The sequence below is a fragment of the Pleurodeles waltl genome, chromosome 4_2 (genome assembly GCF_031143425.1).
Source record: "Pleurodeles waltl isolate 20211129_DDA chromosome 4_2, aPleWal1.hap1.20221129, whole genome shotgun sequence".
NCBI classification, from domain to species: Eukaryota; Metazoa; Chordata; class Amphibia; order Caudata; family Salamandridae; genus Pleurodeles; species Pleurodeles waltl.
Window position 1 is genome coordinate 1043571946 of NC_090443.1, and position 21340 is coordinate 1043593285.

The window sequence follows — 21340 nt, forward strand, 5'->3', positions numbered from 1 at the left end:
TCACTGCAGATTTCCAGGATTTTGTAAGGTCTATGTCCGACCCGCTGTAAAAAGTGAGAAATAAAAGGCTGTAGAGCAGTGGTCTCCAAACTTTTTAATGCCACGCCCCCAGTTAAAAAATAAAAATCATTTGCCCCCCCTTCAGAATTTTTCACAATTATTTTATAAAGATGGCAATGTTTAAATATGTCTAGACCTATTTAAACATTGCAGTTAAGCACTATTACCTTTATAAAAATGCAATAACATGCTTCTGCTTAAAACAAAGACCTGATATCTGTATAATGCTTCTTTTGGCCAGTTTGGCACCCCCTCTGGGACCACTTAAGGCCCCTCTACCCCTCCACAACGGGGGTCCACCACCCAGTTTGAAGACCTCTGCTGTAGAGTGTCAGGGTTTTCCTAACACACATTTAAATAACTAAGTCAACTGGACAAACATTATTATTGTTATTACACTATATAGTTTTATCAGTAAAGCTGCAAGTTAGTGGGAAGGTTTTTGGACATTTCTTGGAAATTTACCGTCTGTAAATGACAGTGAGCTACCACATCATGCTTTAGTAATATATTTATTTCAAGTGAGTGTTAAAACAAACTGAGAAACACTCCTGCCCTGATGGCAAAACTACTAGTAAACTAAGAGACAAGTCATGGATCATGTGTACCCTATATGTGGGCGAGATTCTTATTCTACATGGAGCAAACGTTTGGTCTTCGTAATCAAATTAAATAGGTTTTTTTTCTTTTTTCGGCAGAAACACTGAATTAACATATTTGAAGGTGCAATCATATGAGAATGAAGAAAAATGTGACTCTGTAAAATAATATATTTGCCTAGGATCACACTATCTTAGACAAATTTATGGGTTGAGTACATTATAGTTAGGTCGAGTAGATTATTCACATTACTCTACCTGCAGCTCTAGTAACATTTTTATGATTTTTCGAGACCTGTTTTTCTGTAATGGATTATTACTTTGGGCATTACTGCAAAAAGCATAGTATGTCAGATGGCTCTGGCACTATTTTAATATAGTTTTTTTCTTTTTTTTTTAACAGTAACACTGTGTATCTTGATTCTCGTTATTTTGACTTGATATTTTGCAGCAGCATTAATTGAGCTTTGGCTGTCTCAGCTGGACCTATATTTTACAACCATTTTCGGAAGTGCACCTACGGCTGGGCACATATCAGATGAACATACAAAGGTTATCTAAGCTGCAGATGTCTTCTACATCTTGACACCGTTGAAAATGGTTATATCGTAGATGAATGCACGAGGTCCATTCCATACCAAAACAGGCCCTTGTGATCCAACTGAGTTAATTAAGACTAAGCTGCCCAGTTGTTGTTTTATCTAACTGATTTGCCTCCAGGTGCTTGGACACTATTATACCACTTTTATGCCATATTTTTGCATTTATCGTGCAAAGTGCGCTCAAAAATGTACCACTGCAGTCATGTTTTTTCACCACAAGTGTCTGTGGGATCCTCCCCGTTAGACAGACACTCACTCACTCTCTCACTCTCACTCTCTTTCTGTTCAGAGGAACAAACGTAACTTTTTTTAAACTGAAGTTTGCACCAGGAACCGTCAACGAGAGTGTACAGTATGCGTATACGTGATATAAGACAGTTCAGTGATTAGCATGGATCACTGTCCAGTACTCATCTCTCCTCATGGACCGGAACATGAAAGACAGACGAATATGTGCCCCTGCACCCACTGAAATACAGTAGGTTGCAACCTTCAGACAAATGGCAGCTACATAACAGCATGACACACCGAGGAATACAGGATTGAAATTGAATGCTCCAGTCGACTGTGGCTAAGCTCAGAGTGAATTTCCTCGCCCACATAATGTATACATTGATCTAATACTGGGTCTTAGTGTGGCACCGTATGTGAGGCTCCAAAGGTTGCACAGGCGAGCACTCGTGGGACTGTGAAGTAGTAGAGTTCTAGTTGCTCATTACAGTACGTCATGTTCTTAAGCCACGGTGTAGTGGAACGCTTGGCCCCACACGCAAGCCACACAGTGTTTGACCAGCAGAAGGGCAATGGGGATAAATCACTTGACGTCCAGCTCCACAGATACTGTGCAGCCCAATAGGGCCATTTTTGGCAAAGGTGTAAGAACGGGCCTTTGCATATTCGACAATGTACAGAACACACAGACTCGCGGGCAGTACCAGGCCATATGGGCAAAGTCTGCCTCTGATGCATTACATTTTGCGCAACGGGAATCTGTTTTCGGTTTAAGCTGAAAAAGACAGAGGGTGGTGTGATAAGTCAGATGCAGAAATTATAAATGGAATAATCGGAGTTGCTCATTAGAGGGAAGTTCACCTATCTGGTTGCAGCAATATACCCACTCTTTGTCCCAAGTCTGCTTCCCACTGTGCTTATGCTCGGGGATTGTGATGGGTGTCCGATTCCATAGTGCTTTAGAGCTGGACCACTAGGTGTCTGGAAGTAGGGGGCATGTGTAGCAGAGCCAAAGACTTAGAATTAGGAGACTCCTGAAGAAATGTAGGGTACTCATCTCTGCTTAATGCTGTAATCTGATAATATAGAAGCGCTTCGAGAGTGGAGAAATTGTCCCCAGCGGATAGTGTTGCTTAGTCTATCTAGAAAAGAACCCATTGGGAAAATGTGAGCTCTGGGGAACATGGCAGCTTCTGATGCACTGGAGGTAGCCTTGTCTTCTGTGAGGGCTGTAATAGGGAAATGGGTGCTAGGTTAGTCCCGGGTATATAGAATAGGGTAGGCCAAGTGCTGGCGGAGTCCCTCCCACACTAGTTGTGTACAAGAAACTGAGTTAATTTTGCCTTTAGGACAGCGCGGAACCGAGCTAGTTAAAGTATATAACCCTACAGGGTTGGCAGAGTTTGAAATCTGGTGCTGCCAACCCCCACTGATCATAAGGCAGGGTCAGCACCTCCAGCCAATGCTGGGCTGCTTACCAGCCCACACTCATGCCACTACGTGTGATCTGCGAGTCTTGATGCAGTGTTGAGGAAGTAGAATGGGAATGTTACTGAAGAGATCTAAGAATTTGAGGACTATAGCTGTTTATAAGGGCTATTACTTCTATTTTGTTTAAAGCCACTCCATAATTTTCAAACCGTGGTTTTATCTCTGCTAATCCGGATGCCCTTGTACTTCAGGGACTTGAAGGTCAGGGCAGAGGGATGTGCATATATGTGTAGCTGGTGTAAACGGAAAAATAGTGGATTTGTTCCTGTTTATTCTAATACCAGATAGCGCTTTGAACATCCTGAATTCCCTGGTGGCAGGAATGAGGTTCCGGGCTGGTTCACTTAGAGTGATAGCATATTCATAAAGAGAAACCACTAGGCTCTGAAAACACAAGGCCATGATGAGCATGTATTTGACGGATCATGCATGCTAGGTGGTCTGAGGCGTATCACAAAGGTGAGGGAATGCATCCCTGATGTATGCCTCTCTCAATAAGGAAGGGGTCGGAGAGCAGTATGTTCAGTAGTATTCTGGTAGTGGGGTCAGAGTATAGCATCTGTATTAGGTTTAGGAATGCTCTTGAGAGTACCAGTCTGGTCAGCACCACAAAGCGATAGCCCTACACCAAGGAATCAAAGGCTTCAGTGGCGTTTAAGACGACAGCCACTGCCTCGTAGTCTGACTGGAGCTGCTGCAATAGGGCAAAGAGTGCACGGGGATTGTGTGACGTGAATTGTCCAGGGATAAACCCTGCCTGATCCGCTTGTACCAGATCTAGAAGCAGCAGTGACAGTTTGCAATATTTTTTGCCAATATCTTTGTGTCTGTATTTATAAGAGACAGTGGACGATAGGTATGAGTCCATATGATATGGTGGTTTGCTGGGCGTCAGAAGAGTACTTAATATGGGTTCCCAGAGGGGCTGAAGAAGGATTGCAGACAGGGGCCCTCAATCCAGGCTAGTCTGATGCTCTCAAAGAAGTCTGTGTAATCTTCGGGGGATCTATAGATGTAGGATGTATAGAGGCTCAAGCAGTGTGAAACATATTCCCTCAAAATACCGTCAGTCTCGAAGAGAGTGTTGCCTCTTTCATTCTCTAGCTAGAGATTGCCCGGCAGTGGAGTCTGGTGACAGAAGTCAGCCAACGCTCTGCTCTCTCTGCCACCACATGTGTTCTGGCCGTGGCATGTTTGTGTGAGTGCTTGTCTGCGAAGTCTGTAAATTCCTATAATATGGTCCTGATTTTAGCAACGGTGTAGGATGATGCCGTGCATGTATATTGTTTTTTCATGCTTGTGTAGTTTCCTTTCCAGTCTATCAACATCGTTGAGCAGTGTCCTCCGCACAGTATGTTGTTTGGCATGCACATCCTGCGCTTATATGCCATAAAAGCCTCCCGTGCCCGCGGATGCCACGGATGTCTTGTTATCATGAAAACAGTTGAAGATTTCGAATTGAGCTTCACTTTTAAAGGCAAATTCTAATAGGGCTGTGGGCGATAGGTGCCAGATGAAGGTGCGGTGCTTGGAGTCGGGTATGTCTAGATGTAGCCTATTAGGCGAGTGGTCTGACAGAACTTGGCATATTTGCTGCAGCTGTTACACAGGTATTTTTTCCAATCCCTTTTGATTTGAGTTAGCTGACACTAATGGCCAGTGCACCCACTCTCAAAAATTGTTCCAGCTTTCCTGATGTTGAATGTTATCTCCATGTCGTGCTAGCATTTGGCATTCCTGATTCACACTGGCCACACCACTAGCTTGGCAAATGTGAATACATTGTTGAATTTTGCATTGACTGATTCCTGTTTAGTAAATAACGAGCAGACCAGAGGATGCTGGCAGTCATCAGTTTTCCTTGAAACGATGTGATCATATAAATCTTGTATCGTGCAGACTGTATTGGCTCTCTGTTGCTTTGAGAGTGAGCACTGGCCCCCTCAGCGTGTTCCATCAGGCAGTAAATGGTGCACACCCATGTAATTGGAGGGGCCAGTGTCCTTTGCTACAAAGATGAGTTTGCAAATCAGCCATTGCTTTTTGCAGACAGTGTCAGTTGCCATCACTGCATTCGGTGATTGACAAATGTTTAGACATCTGTGCTGGTGGTTGAGTGGTTGTCTGGTTTGGTATGTAATTTTGTTTGAGTTTGTATTGATTTTTGGGAGTAGGGTTTGTATGCGCAGACTAATGTATGATTGAAATGTTGCATCAAGTTCTTTTATCAGTTTCACAATGTATCCATTATCGTTCTTCTTCGGCCTGTCACAGTAACCTACCCCGTGCTCTTCTTAACCGCATAGGACAATCATAGTAGCCGTCAAAGGAAACCAGCAAGAACAAAGGCACAAGCCCAGCGCACCACAAATTCAGAGCACACCAAACGTAGCCGTCGCTGTCTGCACCCCTACCCTTACTCTCACATAGCCCGTCTGGTAACCAGTCCATGTATCACACCCGCTGCATGCACACATAAACCACAATTGTTCTTCACAGGGGCCTAGCATCAGGCTGCTCAGGTGGTCATCAAGCCATACAGCCCAAGCCTGCCAATCATCTGATAACTTATTGTCTCTCTGAGATTTTTGCATGTGGTGTTCTTCTGCCACTGCCTACTCAACCATGCCTCTCACCCAGTCACCCACCAATGGAGAGTTAGGGGCTACCCAATGAATATTCCCTCAGTGTAGCAAGCACCAGCTCCAGCAATAGGAATCCTGTACATTATTTGATATCTTTGAGGATTTCCCATCCCGTAGCTATGTTTAGTTGATCAGTTATTGTCTGACAGGGCGCGTTTAGCTCGCGGCACCGCCACAGCATGTACACAAAGTTCTCCCAAGTTATATAACAGCGAGGGCAGAAGGACGCCCGCTCAGAGTAAATAGCATGCACTGTGTTTGAGTTACGCCATCTGTGCTATATTGTATTGTATTCATTTAAATCTTTTGTTGGTAGAGTCACCCCCTTCTGTACGCTGTCCCACTCCTTATCTGTAAGGGATGCACCCCGTATCGCCTTCCACATACCTTGGACCGGTAGGGCGTGCATCAGGAGTTCCTCCTGATGTGCCCTGTAAACATGGGAGATCAAACTCCGCCCCCCGCCCAAAACCCTTCCACCCCCACCATGGTGAGCACTGTCACTAGGGTCTGCAACCCCTAGGGAGCGTCTGGAAAAGTCTGCTAAATACCACATACTCTGGCCACTATTTTAGCAAACTGCACAAATTGCCCAGACCCTAAATTGAATGTCCCCTCCTCATCATTCAGGGTGGCAAATCTATCTTTGGAATAGGGATCGCGCAGGGTGTCGCAACCCCTACCACGCCACAGGTCCACGGACATTGTCTGTGAAATGGGTGCAGTGTCCAGATGCACAAGTCCAATGCATAGGTTGCGTGCTGCAGCACCCGCCTCACCGCCCTCTCCCATGCCCAACACACCTGCCCAACCACGCTCAGGACCATGTCTGGGATTCCGGCCCCCAGCATCTGGAGCTCCGTCAAGGGAGTCCCCCCACACGCACCTCGCAACAGCCGTTGCTCCTAGTTGTCCCCTCATCGAACCAGTACACCGCATGCTGCTACTGGACCTCCAGGTAGTAGAACTCCAAGCATGGTAATCCAATATCGTTCCTATTAATACCACACTGTCAGAGTCACAGTAGATCTAATATCATTCTTGGTAATACCATCTAGAAAAAGCATTTGCAATGCAAATAACTGGACTTTTCTTGCCACATAAATGGAAAATGAAAATAAAACAGTTTCACATAACTAACTGGACTTTTCTTGCCATATAAACTGAAAAGTAAAAGTTTCACATAAGTGAGCTGACGGCCGCCATCAAACGGAAATAACTGTTCACTCGTAGTGAAACCTATTGGCAAAAGTGCAATTATCTACGTAACTGGCAAAAGTGCAATTAACTATGTAACAGTGTCGATGTCATGCAAAGCGCTCGACTTATGCCAAGTGAGATTGCGCTGCGAAAAAAGAGAAAAAGTCCACAAACCGGACGGAAAACAGCGAGCCTCGTATGTTTTCAGTACTTGTGCATGCCTTCCACTAATGAAAGCAAGCAGATTCTAAAAGGCAAGCCCATGAACCAGTGAAAGACACTGACGTGACATGGGCGTGGTTTGAAGCCCAAAGAGAGATAACAACACAGAGCTTTGCGCTCGCCCGTTAAAAGCAGTATCTTAGTCCATTTCTCAGCCTAACTTTTGTGGTGTTGTAGCCAGCTTGAAGTCAGCCAGAATTAAATGCAAACTGTGAAGTACTGTCCCACCCTCCTGAATGACAGTCCCAGGGCTCTGGACCTCCACGATTGACATGAAGAGATGACAACTTACAGAAGACTTACTCATACTTCCCCTTCTCTGTATCTTATCTAGGCCCGTATGTATCAACGTGCACCCCCCACAGACACAGAGAGGGTAAAACCTTTTGGTACCTCTCTCCCTGATGCTTTGGGGCAGAAGATAGCGCTTACAGGGTCATACTAATAGCAGAGTGCTTGCTGTGAAAATACAAGTTACATAATGTAATGGTACCAGCAAAGGTGTATAACCTAATGGAATCAGTGTTTATACCGTACCTTTGAAAGTGTGTCCTCTCTGCTGACAAGTATCAGCACTTTCCCATAAGCATAGTGCATCCTGCATGATAAGCAGTCCGACTGCCTCCTAAGAACTAAGCCTGCACATCAGAAAGTAGTGACTGTATTTATAGGGTTATAGCATCCCTCTTGACCTCTGAAAGTCTGTCCTTTCTGCTAAAAAGTCTCAGTACTTTCCAGTTAAACACATTGCATCCTGCTTGAGAAGCAGTCAGAATGCCTCCTTAGGAGTAAGATTGCACTCCTGCAATTACTGGTAAACTTTATGGAGTTACTGCCTCCCCTGTGATAAGGCCCTGCTCTTCTTTGGTATCAAACATTATCAAGTAAAAGTTACTAAATAATTCTCCTAACGTTTCCTAAAATAAAAGCACTTTTAGACCTGATGAAAATGCCTAAATTAGAATGCAGTTGTCTGAAAAACAATTCCTGACAGTATCCCTGGCAAGAAACAATTGTCCTATCCAATAAAACTAGAAAGTCCCTTCATTAAGGGGTTATTATGGTCCCTTGGAAAGTAAAGAAGCCCTTCATAGAGGGTCTGTCACTGCATGACGTGGTGTCATGCTGCCAGTGTGGAATTGCAGTGATTTACTATTCAGCATAAATGTTTTTCCATAGCTTGAGTAGGGCAAATGCTGGATCCTAAATTACCTTTACCTTTGCTATAGTGGTGCTCTTTCCTCGCAGTACTCATTGACCATGAATTAGAAAGTACTGCAGTCCCTTTCTTTAGGGTGCCTGGTTATTTAAAGACCTGTGTGGTCAGTTCATCCACCACGCCTTCCATCATCATGCTCCTTTTCCCTGCAAACATGAACTGTATCATGAAGTCTTGACATCTCACTAGGCCACCTGTTTGAGTGCTAACGCTCTTCGATATCCAAGTAACCAGTTGATTATGGCTACACATTCTGTACTCTTTGCCTGATGTATCTCCGAATGTCCCACCATCCAGTTGCATTATTGCTCTTCCCATCCCCGCTGACGATCGCCCCTAACTCCTTTTAGCTTAGTCCGCGACTGACCAGCTGGAGTGCGTTCATGGGAATGTCTTCTTGGACCACAACCCACTAGCCTTGAAGTCTAGAGCAGCATGCTGCCCGGTGTACAGTGCTTCACTGTCTCATTTGGGGTAATAATCGCCAAACAAACAACACTTCTAAATCTTATTAATTCAATCTACCACAAAGAAATTGGATTAAATGCAACAATACCCAACAACTACTGAATTAGCACTAATTTTGGTTTCACAAGTAGGGTGCCGCCCCGCATAAAGCACTTCATCTAGGGGTAGTAAGTGCAGTGTAACAGCAATTACAATTGAATACAAATTGTTGTTTATAGGTCTGGCATAACAGCACAGATATGTGATTAGCAGAAAAAAAGAGCTTTCAAGCGTACTGCGGATGAGGAGCTGTCGCTTCTCCCACGTGTTGGTTGCCTGGAGTGCCAATTTTAACTGGACAAAAGGTTTTAAGTATTGTTTGACAATGAGTGCTTTTATTTCTCTTTTTGCCTTGTGGTAAAGCTTATGCTCGACACAGCAGGACTGAGTTCGTTATGGTGGCAAACTATTGATTAAGGTTATAGGACTGATCGCTTTAAAATTACAACAGATCCAGCAGGCCTGACTAATTACAAAAACTATATGTGAACGTCAGTAGGCCTTTAAGGGTGAATTGTCATTACACTGTGTTACATCCTGAAGACTGGTATTTTGTTACAGGAATCTTGCAGATTACCTACCATACTACGCCATGGTTAGGGTGTTGGTTACCCCGTTTTAACAATCCATAGGGGTGGAAGATTGGCACTTTGCAAATTTTTCTTTTCGGAAGTTGTATTTATTGCTTTGGCAACTTTAATTTTGACATTTGGAATTTTATGACTACTTAAAGGGACTTTGTCCAAAACCAAATTATCATTCCCTTGACTACGGATGTAGATTGGACTGAAGTTGTGTACCTCCAGTGAAAGAAGTGCTGGTATTGCATTTCTTACCTTGTGGGAAAGATTATGCTAACTACAACAAGACAAGTTGTTTATGGCAACAAGCCATTAACTCTAAGTGTGGGTGACGGCCAAGGGCTGACACCTGCACATCCTCCATATTTAAACAAATAGAGGGGGTGGGGACATGACCATGCGCCCACCCTAAAATACCTGGTTCAGTCTTTCTGCCCCTCCGGCGAGGCAGGTGGCAGGCCATTAACCCCCACACCCCCCACCACCTCCTCACTGAGGTGGGAGCAGAAAGTCCACTAGACACAAGGGATTTCATTTAAATACATTAAAAATATAGGGGTGGGGTCTGCCCAGCAGGGCATAGCCATGCTCCCACCCCCAAAATGCTTGGGACAGTCTTTCTGCCGCCAGGAGGGCAGGTGGGGTGATTACCCCAAATCCCAGGGATTTTATTTTAAAATAAATATTGGGGTGGGGATTTCCAGCATGGGCATAGCCATGCCCCCACCCCGAAAAACAAGCAGGCAGCCTTTCTGCGCCCCCCGTAGGCTTATAGGGGTGATTACGCAAACTCCCCCCCCCCTCACCCCTAAGGTACAGAAACCTATTAGACACTAGGAACTAGATTCATGTAATATATTTTTTGAGGGAGAGGCCCTCCGTTGGCACAGGCCCATGCTCCACCCCACCCCACCCCAGGCCCAGTAGACTTGCTTGCCCCTCTTGGGTGTGGGGGAGGGGAGGTGGATAAGGGTATTGCCCCTACCAGACCTTTCTGAAAACTAGACATCCGGGGAGAGTACAAGGTGGTGTGCACCCCATACCATATTCTTACCCACAGTGTCCTGCAAACCTCAAACATTGACTAAAAACACACATTTTCCACACATTTCTGTGAGGACAACCTCTGGAATCTGTGAGGAGCAACACATTTCTTACCACACAGCATTCCCCCAAGTGTCCCAGTGAAAGTGGTACCTCACTTGTGTGGGTTGGCCAAGAGACCTTGACACCAAAAGCTCTAAAGTGCGACGTGGAGAGTAGCTGCAAGATTTGGGGGCCGTGCTCAGCTGCCACCCACGGCAACTTACCAACTACAGTCATTTTTTTAACAGTAGACAACCGGGGGTTCTAGGGTGGTGTGCCTTACCCACAATGCCCCTCAAACTTTGCCTAAAATCACACATTGTCCTTACATTTCTGTGATGGAAATGTCCGAAGTCCGCAGGAATCCACAAAATTCCTACCGCCCAGCATTACCCCACTTGAGCCGATAAAACGCTGTGCCATTTGGGTGGTTGGGCGTACAGCCTGCGACAGGAACTGATCAAACCGAGGTCAATATGAGTCCCCACACAAAGGCTCCCATTTTCCTTTGTTTAACCGTTCTTATTGCAGGCACTACGCCCAGCCACACAAGTGTGGCAGTGTTTTTACTGGCACAAGTGGGTTAATTCAGGGTGGTAGAAATTGTGTGTATTGCTGTGGATTCAAGAAGTTTTCATCACAGAAATGTAAGCAAAATCCCTGGATTCAGGTAATCTTTAAGGTTGGCATGGCATTGTGAATAAATAAAAACCTACTGGGATCCACACAAGGCACCACCCTGACCCCCCCCCCCAGTTGTCTAGTTTTCATAATTATGGCTAGGTTTCTGTAGGTGCTGCCTGAGTTGGGCTCCAGAGCCACAACTACCCACTTTGCAAAAATAAATGTGTCAACTTTGAGTGGAAATATGTGATATATACATGTTGCGTTTTAGGCTGTTTCCTTTCGCGGGCACTAGGCCTACCCACACCAGTGAGGTACCATTTTTATCAGGAACCAGGGGAATGCTGCGTGAAAATAAGTTTGTGGCTTCCTGCAGATTTCACAGATGTGTGAGGAAAATGTGTTTTTTTAAGTGAACGTTTGAAGTTTTCAAGGGATTTGGAGTAAAAAAGTGAGATCCATGCCAGTCACCCCACCCTGGATTCCCCCATGTGTCTAGTTTACAAAAATGAACAGATTTGCTAGGTTTCCCTCGGGGCTGGCTGAACCAGGGCCGAAAGTCCACAACTACCCATTTTGCAAAAAAAACAAAAGGTCAGTTTTGAGTGTAAAATGTGATGTATCCATGTTGCGTTTTGGGCCATTTCCTGTCTCAGACACTACCCTACCTGTGTGAGTGGGGTACCATTTTTATCAGAAGACATGTGGGAGCATAAAATAGTAGGATATTTGTTATTACCAATTGCATTTTATTCCTTCCAAATGTAAGCCAGTGTGTAAGAAAGAAGACTTTTTGAAAAATACCCTCTAAATCATGGGTACTCGCAAATATTTCCCCGGGGGCCACAAAACACTGTCTGTGGCGTGTCAGAGGGCCGCACTGGTGCCAGTAGGCCGAGAGTAGGAGGGTGATGGAAGGGGGTCGCAAAGTAAGGTAAAACGCTCATGCATTTAAACACTTTTTTGAAGTTTGCTGACAGTTTGTCATGTTCTTACATGTCTAGTGAAAGATATCTTTAAAACTAAATTTGTTCCTAAAGATAAGTTGTCTAGGCCTCTTAGATAAAATGTAAATAAAGTATGCCCATTTCACAGCTTTCTGATTTTTTTTTTCTGCGTTGTCAAGTGAACAGCAGCCCAGTGCTGTTGTTCACGAGGGGGCAGCAATTAAAGGCCAGGAGGGCCGCATGCGGCCCCCGGGCCGTACTTTGAGTATCCCTGCCCTAAATCATGTGCTAGTACAGGCACACACAAATTCAGAGATGAACAATCAACCACTGTTTCTAAACTCCTTACCTTGTGTCCATTTCAGAAATACATACGTTTTCTTGACACCCATATTTCACTTTACATATTTCACCAGATGAGTTGGTCTATACTTGGTACACGATGAAGAACCATTGAATGGTACAGCTCAGTTGGCTATGGGTACTTTGAGTTTTTGGAGAGCCTACAAACCCCATATATCCCCGCAACCAGAAGGGTCTAGAGGAGATAATAGCATACCGCTTTTGTAAATTGGCCAAAGTGACGAAAAGTTACAGATAAAAACGTTGTCACAAATGGCCCATTTTTCCTACTAATTTTCAGTATTTCTTTATTTCAACAGTTAAAGTTTCTTCGGGGAAATTTTGAGGAACCTACACATATGACCCCTTACTCAATTCACAATTCTTTAGCTTTTCTTGATCACCTATGGGTTTCACACTGGTTTATACCACAAACTGTATGTAGGTTGAGAGCACAAAAAATAGGAAAAATGGGCTACCTCTTTGAAAAATGCCAGAACTGTGATAAATTATTTTTTTATTCAGTTCTTCATGTTCCTGAGAGCTGGGAAGATGGTGACTTTAGCACAGCAGATTATTTGTTGATGCTGTGTTTAGGGGGTAAAAACTGACACTTTTATCCAGAGTACTTTTTTCCTATTTTTTCCCAAAAAACTAAACATTTAGCCATATTTTGTCTATTTTCTCCGTTCCCTTCAGGGGAATGGACAAACCCTGGGTACTTTTAGAATCACCATTATGTTGGGAAAAAACAACAAATTTGGCACGAATACCTTATGTGGAAAAAACATTATGGAGCCCTAAGCGCGAATTACTCCGAATAGCCGTAAAGGGCCTCAGCCCTGGGGAGGAAAAGGCCCAGCAGCTAAGGGGTTAAGCAGAGCAATAGGCTCAAACTATTTATTATGAAATGTTACAACCAACTCAGTATGCCTAACATATTTTTTTAAGAAAAACATATATAAAAGCTGATTAAGGATGAATTATCATTGTACTGTTTTCTGGCTCGTGTACCTGTATTTTGTTCCTGTGGAAGGTAAAGAGTTTGGCGTTGGCTACCCCTGTGACAAACTCTAGGGGTAGACGATCTGCACTTTGAGAATCCTTGTTATGCTGTTTTAGGGCGGATCCAATATTGTTTTGCTAACTAATTTTGTGCATATTTGTAACTTCATGACTATTGCGTGGCTTTGGCTAGACCCGAACCTCGATTCCCTTGACTGCAAATTTTGATTAGGCAGTTGTGTTCGTATGCAAAAAAAATTGTACTTTTGTTGAACTTTTTGCATTGTGAGAACGCTTATGCTTAACAGAGCAAAATTGAGTTGGTTATGGTTATTGCTCAAGGCTATAAACCTGATAGGTTTATTATGAAAAGTTACGACAAAGGTGGTAGGCCTGACTAAGTTATTGTAAAAATCATATGATTAAGCTACTAGGCCTTTAGGGGTGGATTGTCATTACACCGTGTTAAAGCTTGTAGACAAACTTTTTGTTGCAGAGAATCTCACAGATTAAGATGATAGTCCGGGGGGATTGGTGGTGGTTAATCCCAAGGGGTAGATAGTATGCCGATTTACAAAGGGCTGCATTTTGTTCGGCCAATTATAATTTTGTACATAATTGTAATTTTATATGTACTGAGAAAGGAGTTTGGCTCAGAGTACAGATTTGATGAAACAGAGTTGTGTGCTTCCAGTGAAAAAAGAGTGTTTATATTGTACTTTTTGCCTTTTAGGAAAGAATATGCTTAACAGAGCAAGACTAAGTTGGTTATGGTGACAAGCTGTTGATCACAGCTATAAGCCTGATCTGTTTATTATGGAAAGTAATGACACAGGAAGTAGGCTTGACTTATTGTAGGCCATATAGGTGGAGCGACCTCTGACCTGTTTTTGGTCCAGAGCTCGCCCCCCACGTCCGCAGCACCAACCTGCTGTCTCCTGCCTCTGAACCCCGCCCACGCTGCTGCTAGCGTGTTCGAGGCCCTGAGAAGCCTCACTTGACCCGTGTAGCGCTTTTCGCCGTCTGTAAGTGTTTTTCAGTTTTTTCAGCACCTTGCCTCCTTGCGCTTCTGCCCCCGTTGTGCCCCTCTGATTGCTGTACCCCGAGTGTAACTTGTGCCATTATTGTATTTTGTGCCTTTTTTAAGTTTGTTTCCTTACTGTTTTGTGCCTTTTTCCCTGGTCTTTTTTCGCCCCTTGGGCGCTCCCCCTTGCTGATCTCCCCTTGTCGCTGCCTCCCTGCGGCCCGCCCCCCTCGCGCCCCCATTCGCCGCTCCCTCCCGCCTCCCAGCTGCTCCTCCCTCCCCCCTCCCTTCTCCCTTCTTAATGGCTGGCGCTCCGCGGCGCGAGTGAGCGACCTCTGACCTGTTTTTGGTCCAGAGCTCGCCCCCCACGTCCGCAACACCAACCTGCTGTCTCCTGCCTCTGACCCCCGCCCACGCTGCTGCTAGCGTGTTCGAGGCCCTGAGAAGCCTCACTTGACCCGTGTAGCGCTTTTCGCCGTCTGTAAGTGTTTTTCCGTTTTTTCAGCGCCTTGCCTCCTTGCGCTTCTGCCCCCGTTGTGCCCCTCTGATTGCTGTACCCCGAGTGTAACTTGTGCCATTATTGTATTTTGTGCCTTTTTTAAGTTTGTTTCCTTACTGTTTTGTGCCTTTTTCCCTGGTCTTTTTTCGCCCCTTGGGCGCGCCCCCCTCGCGCCCCCATTCGCCGCTCCCTCCCAGCTGCTCCTCCCTCCCCCCTCCCTTCTTAATGGCTGGCGCTGCGCGGCGTGAGTGAGCGACCTCTGACCTGTTTTTGGTCCAGAGCTCGCCCCCCACGTCCGCAGCACCAACCTGCTGTCTCCTGCCTCTGACCCCCGCCCACGCTGCTGCTAGCGTGTTCGAGGCCCTGAGAAGCCTCACTTGACCCGTGTAGCGCTTTTCGCCGTCTGTAAATGTTTTTCAGTTTTTTCAGCGCCTTGCCTCCTTGCGCTTCTGCCCCCGTTGTGCCCCTCTGATTGCTGTACCCCGAGTGTAACTTGTGCCATTATTGTATTTTGTGCCTTTTTAAAGTTTGTTTCCTTACTGTTTTGTGCCTTTTTCCCTGGTCTTTTTTCGCCCCTTGGGTGCTCCCCCTTGCTGATCTCCCCTTGCCGATCTCCCCTTGCCGCTGCCTCCCTGCGGCCCGCCCCCCTCGCGCCCCCATTCGCCGCTCCCTCCCACCTCCCAGCTGCTCCTCCCTCCCCTCTCCGTTCTTAATGGCTGGCGCTGCGCGGCGCGAGTGAGCGACCTCTGACCTGTTTTTGGTCCAGAGCTCGCCCCCTACGTCCGCAGCACCAACCTGCTGTCTCCTGCCTCTGAACCCCGCCCACGCTGCTGCTAGCGTGTTCGAGGCCCTGAGAAGCCTCACTTGACCCGTGTAGCGCTTTTCGCCGTCTGTAAGTGTTTTTCAGTTTTTTCAGCGCCTTGCCTCCTTGCGCTTCTGCCCCCGTTGTGCCCCTCTGATTGCTGTACCCTGAGTGTAACTTGTGCCATTATTGTATTTTGTGCCTTTTTTAAGTTTGTTTCCTTACTGTTTTGTGCCTTTTTCCCTGGTCTTTTTTCGCCCCTTGGGTGCTCCCCCTTGCTGATCTCCCCTTGCCGATCTCCCCTTGCCGCTGCCTCCCTGCGGCCCGCCCCCCTCGCGCCCCCATTCGCCGCTCCCTCCCGCCTCCCAGCTGCTCCTCCCTCCCCCTCCCTTCCTAATGTCTGGCGCTGCGCGGCCGCGCTGCTGGCGCGCCAGAGGCAAGCCCATCTGCGCCTGGACCGCGCCCAGCGCCACCCCCCCTGGTCCTCACGCCCCCCGCACCCCATGCCTTCGCTACTCGGCCAGCGAACTCCTCGCCCTCAACCCTGGCCCCTCCTCAGAGTGCTTCCTGGCCACCCCGAAGCACACCAAAGGACCTTTTTCCTGCCGCACCTGCAACTTCACCTGCAACTTCACCTGCAACAAAACAACGAAACCAGCAACAACCAACACCAACCACCTGCACTGAATCCTCCTCAACACACGCTCCGCACGAAAGCACGCCATCGAACTCTGGGACCTGCTCGACACCACCGCCCCAGACATAGCCTTCCTGACCGAAACCTGGTGGAACGACTCCTCGTCCCCCGACATCGCCATCGCCATCCCTGACGGCTACAAGATCACCAGAAGAGATCGCACCAACGGAATCGGCGGAGGAATAGCCATCGCCCACAAATCTACCCTTAAGATCCGCACCCACACGGATGACACCCTCAAGACAGCCGAACACCTCCACTTCCAGATTCACACAGACCCCAACACTACCCTCAGAGGAACCCTCATTTACCGCCCTCCAGGACCCAGAGCCCTCTTCAGCGACGCCGTCTCCGACCTCGCAAGCACCCACGCCCTCGCCTCTTCAGACTACATCCTCCTGGGAGACCTAAACTTCCACCTGGAAAACAAGAATGACGTCAATACCGCATCCCTGACCACCAACCTCGGACTCCGCCACCTGGTCAACACTCCCACCCACATCGCCGGCCACACCCTTCACCCACTCTTCACTTCAAGCAACCACATCTCCTTCAGCCACACCTCCGAACTCCACTGGACCGACCATCACTGCGTCCATTTCTCCTTCCAGAAAAACACCGAACACCACCGCAGCCCCCTACTGCCTCACCGCCGCTGGGGAAAAGTCACCGAAGATCAACTTACCAACACCCTCGCCAAAAACCCACCACCGGACCCCACCGACCCGGACTCCGCCGCCATCAACCTCCAACAATGGATCCTCGACTGCGCCAACATCCTAGCCCCACTAAAGAGACCCACCGCCAATCAAGAAAAGAAAAAACCAGCCTGGTTCACAGACGAACTGACCACCTCCAAACGCACCTGCCAGAAACTCAAGAAAAAATGGATCCTCGAGCGCACACCCGAGAACCTCGCTACCCTCAAGGAAGCCAACCGTGAACACCACCGACGGATCCGACTCGCGAAGCGCTCCCACTTCACAGAACGCCTCAACAACAACGCTCACGACTGCAAGGAACTCTTCGGCATCGTGAAGGAACTCGCCAACCCCAACGCCATTATCAACGACATCCCTCCATCCCAGAAACTCTGCAACGATCTCTCCACCTTCTTCTACCAGAAAATTGCAGCCATCCACGACAGCTTCAACAATCCACCTCCGCCAGACCCCACCCCCAACAACTCCTCCCACGCCGACCACATCACCACCTGGACCCAAGTAGACGACGCCAAAACCCTGAAGACCATGAACTCCATCCACTCAGGATCTCCCTCTGACCCCTGCCCACACCACGTGTTCAACAAAGCCGACGCCACCATCGCCCCCGCACTCCGAAAGATCATCAACCTTTCCTTCAACACCGCTACCTTCCCGGACAGCTGGAAGCACGCAGAAATCCAACCCCTCCTCAAGAAACCTAAGGCTGACCTCAACGATCTCAAAATCTTCCGACCGATCTCCCTCCTCCCTTTCCCAGCGAAAGTCATCGAGAAGATCGTCAACGCACAGCTCACCAACTACCTAGAAGACAACTCCATCCTTGACCCCTCCCAATCTGGCTTCAGACGAAACCACAGCACAGAGACTGCACTCCTCGCTGCCACTGATGACATCAGACTACAAATGGACAACGGCGAAACCTCAGCCCTGATCCTCCTAGACCTATCAGCCGCCTTCGATACAGTCTGCCACCGCACCCTACTAACCCGCCTACACGAAGCCGGCATCCAAGAAAAGGCCCTTAAATGGATCTCCTCCTTTCTCTCCGGCAGAACCCAGAGAGTCTGACTCTCACCTTTCCGCTCCAATGCCACCAACCTCATTTGTGGCGTACCCCAAGGCTCATCACTTAGCCCAACGCTGTTCAACGTCTACATGGCCCCCCTCGCACAACTGGCCCGCCAGCACAACCTCAGCATCCTCACCTACGCCGACGACACACAACTCGTCCTCTCCCTGACCAAAGATCCTCTCACCGCCAAAGCCAACCTCCACGAGGGACTGAAATCCATCGCCGAGTGGATGAACAACAGCCGCCTGAAACTCAACTCCGACAAGACGGAAGTCCTCATCCTCGGGCGCACCCCATCGGCCTGGAACGACTCGTGGTGGCCAACCGCCCTGGGCCCCCCACCCACCCCAGCCAGCCACGTACGAAATCTCGGCTTCATCCTCGACTCCACCCTCACCATGTCCAAACAGGTCAACGCAGTCTCATCCTCCTGTTTCAACACCCTCCGATTACTCCGCAGAATCTTCAAGTGGATTCCAACAGGAACCAGAAAGACGGTAACCCAAGCCCTCGTCAGTAGCAGACTCGACTACGGCAACGCACTCTACACAGGCATCCCAACAAAAGACATCAAACGACTCCAACGCATCCAGAACGCATCCGCCCGCCTGATCCTCGACATACCCCGCCGATGTCACATCTCCCCTCACCTGAAGGACCTCCACTGGCTCCCCGTGGACAAGAGGATCACCTTTAAACTCCTCACCCACGCACACAAGGCTCTACACGACACAGGACCCCGCCTACCTGAACACCAAACTCAACTTCTACATTCCCTCACGACAACTACGCTCTGCCAACCTTGCCCTCGCCATCGTCCCCCGAATCCAGCGCAAGACCTCTGGCGGCAGATCCTTCTCCTACCTCGCCGCCAAAACCTGGAACTCACTCCCGACCTCACTGCGCCAGACCCAGGACCTCCTCACCTTCAGGAGACTCCTCAAGACATGGCTCTTCAAACGATAGCAGCACACACCCCCCTCTTTCCCCCCCCCCCCCAGCGCCTCGAAACCCTAACGGGTACATAGCACGCTTTATAAATTATTGATTGATTGATTGATTAACATTACTCTCTGATAAAGATTGTCCGCAGGTAATTGTTACAGGCAATTTCACAGATTACAGTAGACAGGGAATTTAGTGTCGGTTACCCCAAACTCCATGGGTGGGAGATTTAGAAAGGGATGTATGTTTTGACTTCTGTCATTTAGTACTTGTTTATAGTTTTATGACTGTGTACCCATCGTAGCCTGTAAACTTGATAGTTTGTGCAAAAGCTTATGCAGTATACAGTTGGCCAGAGGTGCTTATGGTGACAAGCCAGTTATTAATTCTATAGGTCTGATTAGTTCCACAAGATAATGTTACGTCAGTGGCTCTAGGTCTAAGCTCTTTATTATGCAAACTTATGACAAACTAATAGACATTTAATAGACAATACATACACCCCCCTAATAGACCACCATCTGCCAGGTTTAGAGATGACCACTGGCCTAGCGGCGATCTCTCTGCCTTGATAGGAACCGCTATCGTATCAGTTCCTGTCAAAGTGCAAATAAATATTGGGCACTCGCTGACGGTTTTGACAGCCTCCACAAAATTCTAAACATATTTTGCTATTCAAAAACAAACTGGGAGTCTGAATTAGTTACTGAAAAACAAAAAGCTAGTGAGTTTTCTCCCAAGGTGTGGGAATCATATATTTTTCTGTTCCGAACTGTAGTGTTATTCCTAGCAATGATGGTCAGAAAATAAAACCATCTGTCCACTGTAACTAGAGTTTACTCTGAAGGCCCCTACTCCATTGGTGGTGGCTATCCATTGAGAGAGCCACTACGACTCCGCTGATAAAATGCTGACAGCCCACCCATCACTAAATGAAGCGGGCGGACCAACAGTTTGGTGAAACTGTCTGCTAAACTCTAAATCAACCCTTTAGTCTGTTCCATTGTCACTTTATGCCCATTGTGTATTGTGAGGAGATAGGGGCATCTGTTGATTATTTAGGTCGAGGAGGGTTGTGTGCATCGTTTCTGACTAGGGTTGATTTTGGACTTACAAGTTTGAAGTTTTAGTGTTGTGTGTTCATATAATGTCCAGCGTATTGCCCCTCTGGGCCTGTACCACTTTTCCCAAGTTGGTTGAAATCTGATGCAGCCATGTTCTGTTTGTGAATTCTGATACTATTTCTTTCAGCGATAGATTGCGCTTCTATCACATTTTTAGGTTTCCAGGAAATATGATACCTTTCAGATGCCGAGGCAGTTCAAGAACTTATTCTAGGAAAGCCTTGATGTAGCCTTGTATATGATAACACTGCTTTCATAAAGAGTGAATTAGGATCAGTCTTGCAGTATTCATGAGAACACTGTGTTTTGGAATCTGAGTTGTGGTGCACAATTTGAAAATTCTGCCACTGGGACAGTGCCTCCCTGGTTCCTTTTTGTTAATGATTGGGACCTGCCCATTTTGGAAATGGATGAACTTCTCTCTGAACCAGGTTTCTTTTAGCTCTTGAATACCGTCATAGGTTAACAGTTTCTCTACTGCAGATGGTAGACTTATTTCGCCACGAAAATTATATAATTAAATATCATATTTTACATCACTAAAATTACTGTTACATCACTATATGATTTTAGATAGTCCCTTAATAAAGGAGTTTTATTCCAGGGACTACATTTGTGGATGTTGGTTTTGTCATGCTGGACAAATCACACCTTTAACAGGTCTTATTATGCCTGCTGGGACATCTGTAATCTTCAGATTGAGTCTTAATCCTGATGGAATCTTCCATCCTTACAAATATAGTAACTTGAGCACCATAACATTTGATGAGAGACACGCCTGCTATTTACTGCGAATAGAAGTGGCAAAAATGTGGTTTGAAGTGCTACATAAGAAATAAGATACATATCACTGTCTCATTTTCCTTATTTTGTATAATTGGAGTTAGTGAAAACCAGATACATGTCCCTAAGGCCTGCATGCATGAAAAGAACATTTGACATTAAATCGATTTTGCTCTGAAAATGAGGAATCAATTGGTGTAGGTTTATTTTTAAGTTCTGTCTTGACTTGAAGCAATTGCTTTTCACATTCTCCTTAACCATAGACCAGAGTCTCACCGAACTATGCTTCTGCCTCTTTTAAAATTAGA

The 21340-nt window shown here is 46.8% G+C and overlaps 1 protein-coding gene across 5 annotated transcripts in view; it reads left to right on the top strand.

Moving 5' to 3' along the window:
* ZNF692 (zinc finger protein 692) overlaps window positions 1–21340 on the top strand; it is a 93018-nt gene that overhangs the window by 13291 nt on the left and 58387 nt on the right. The window lies entirely within an intron of this gene.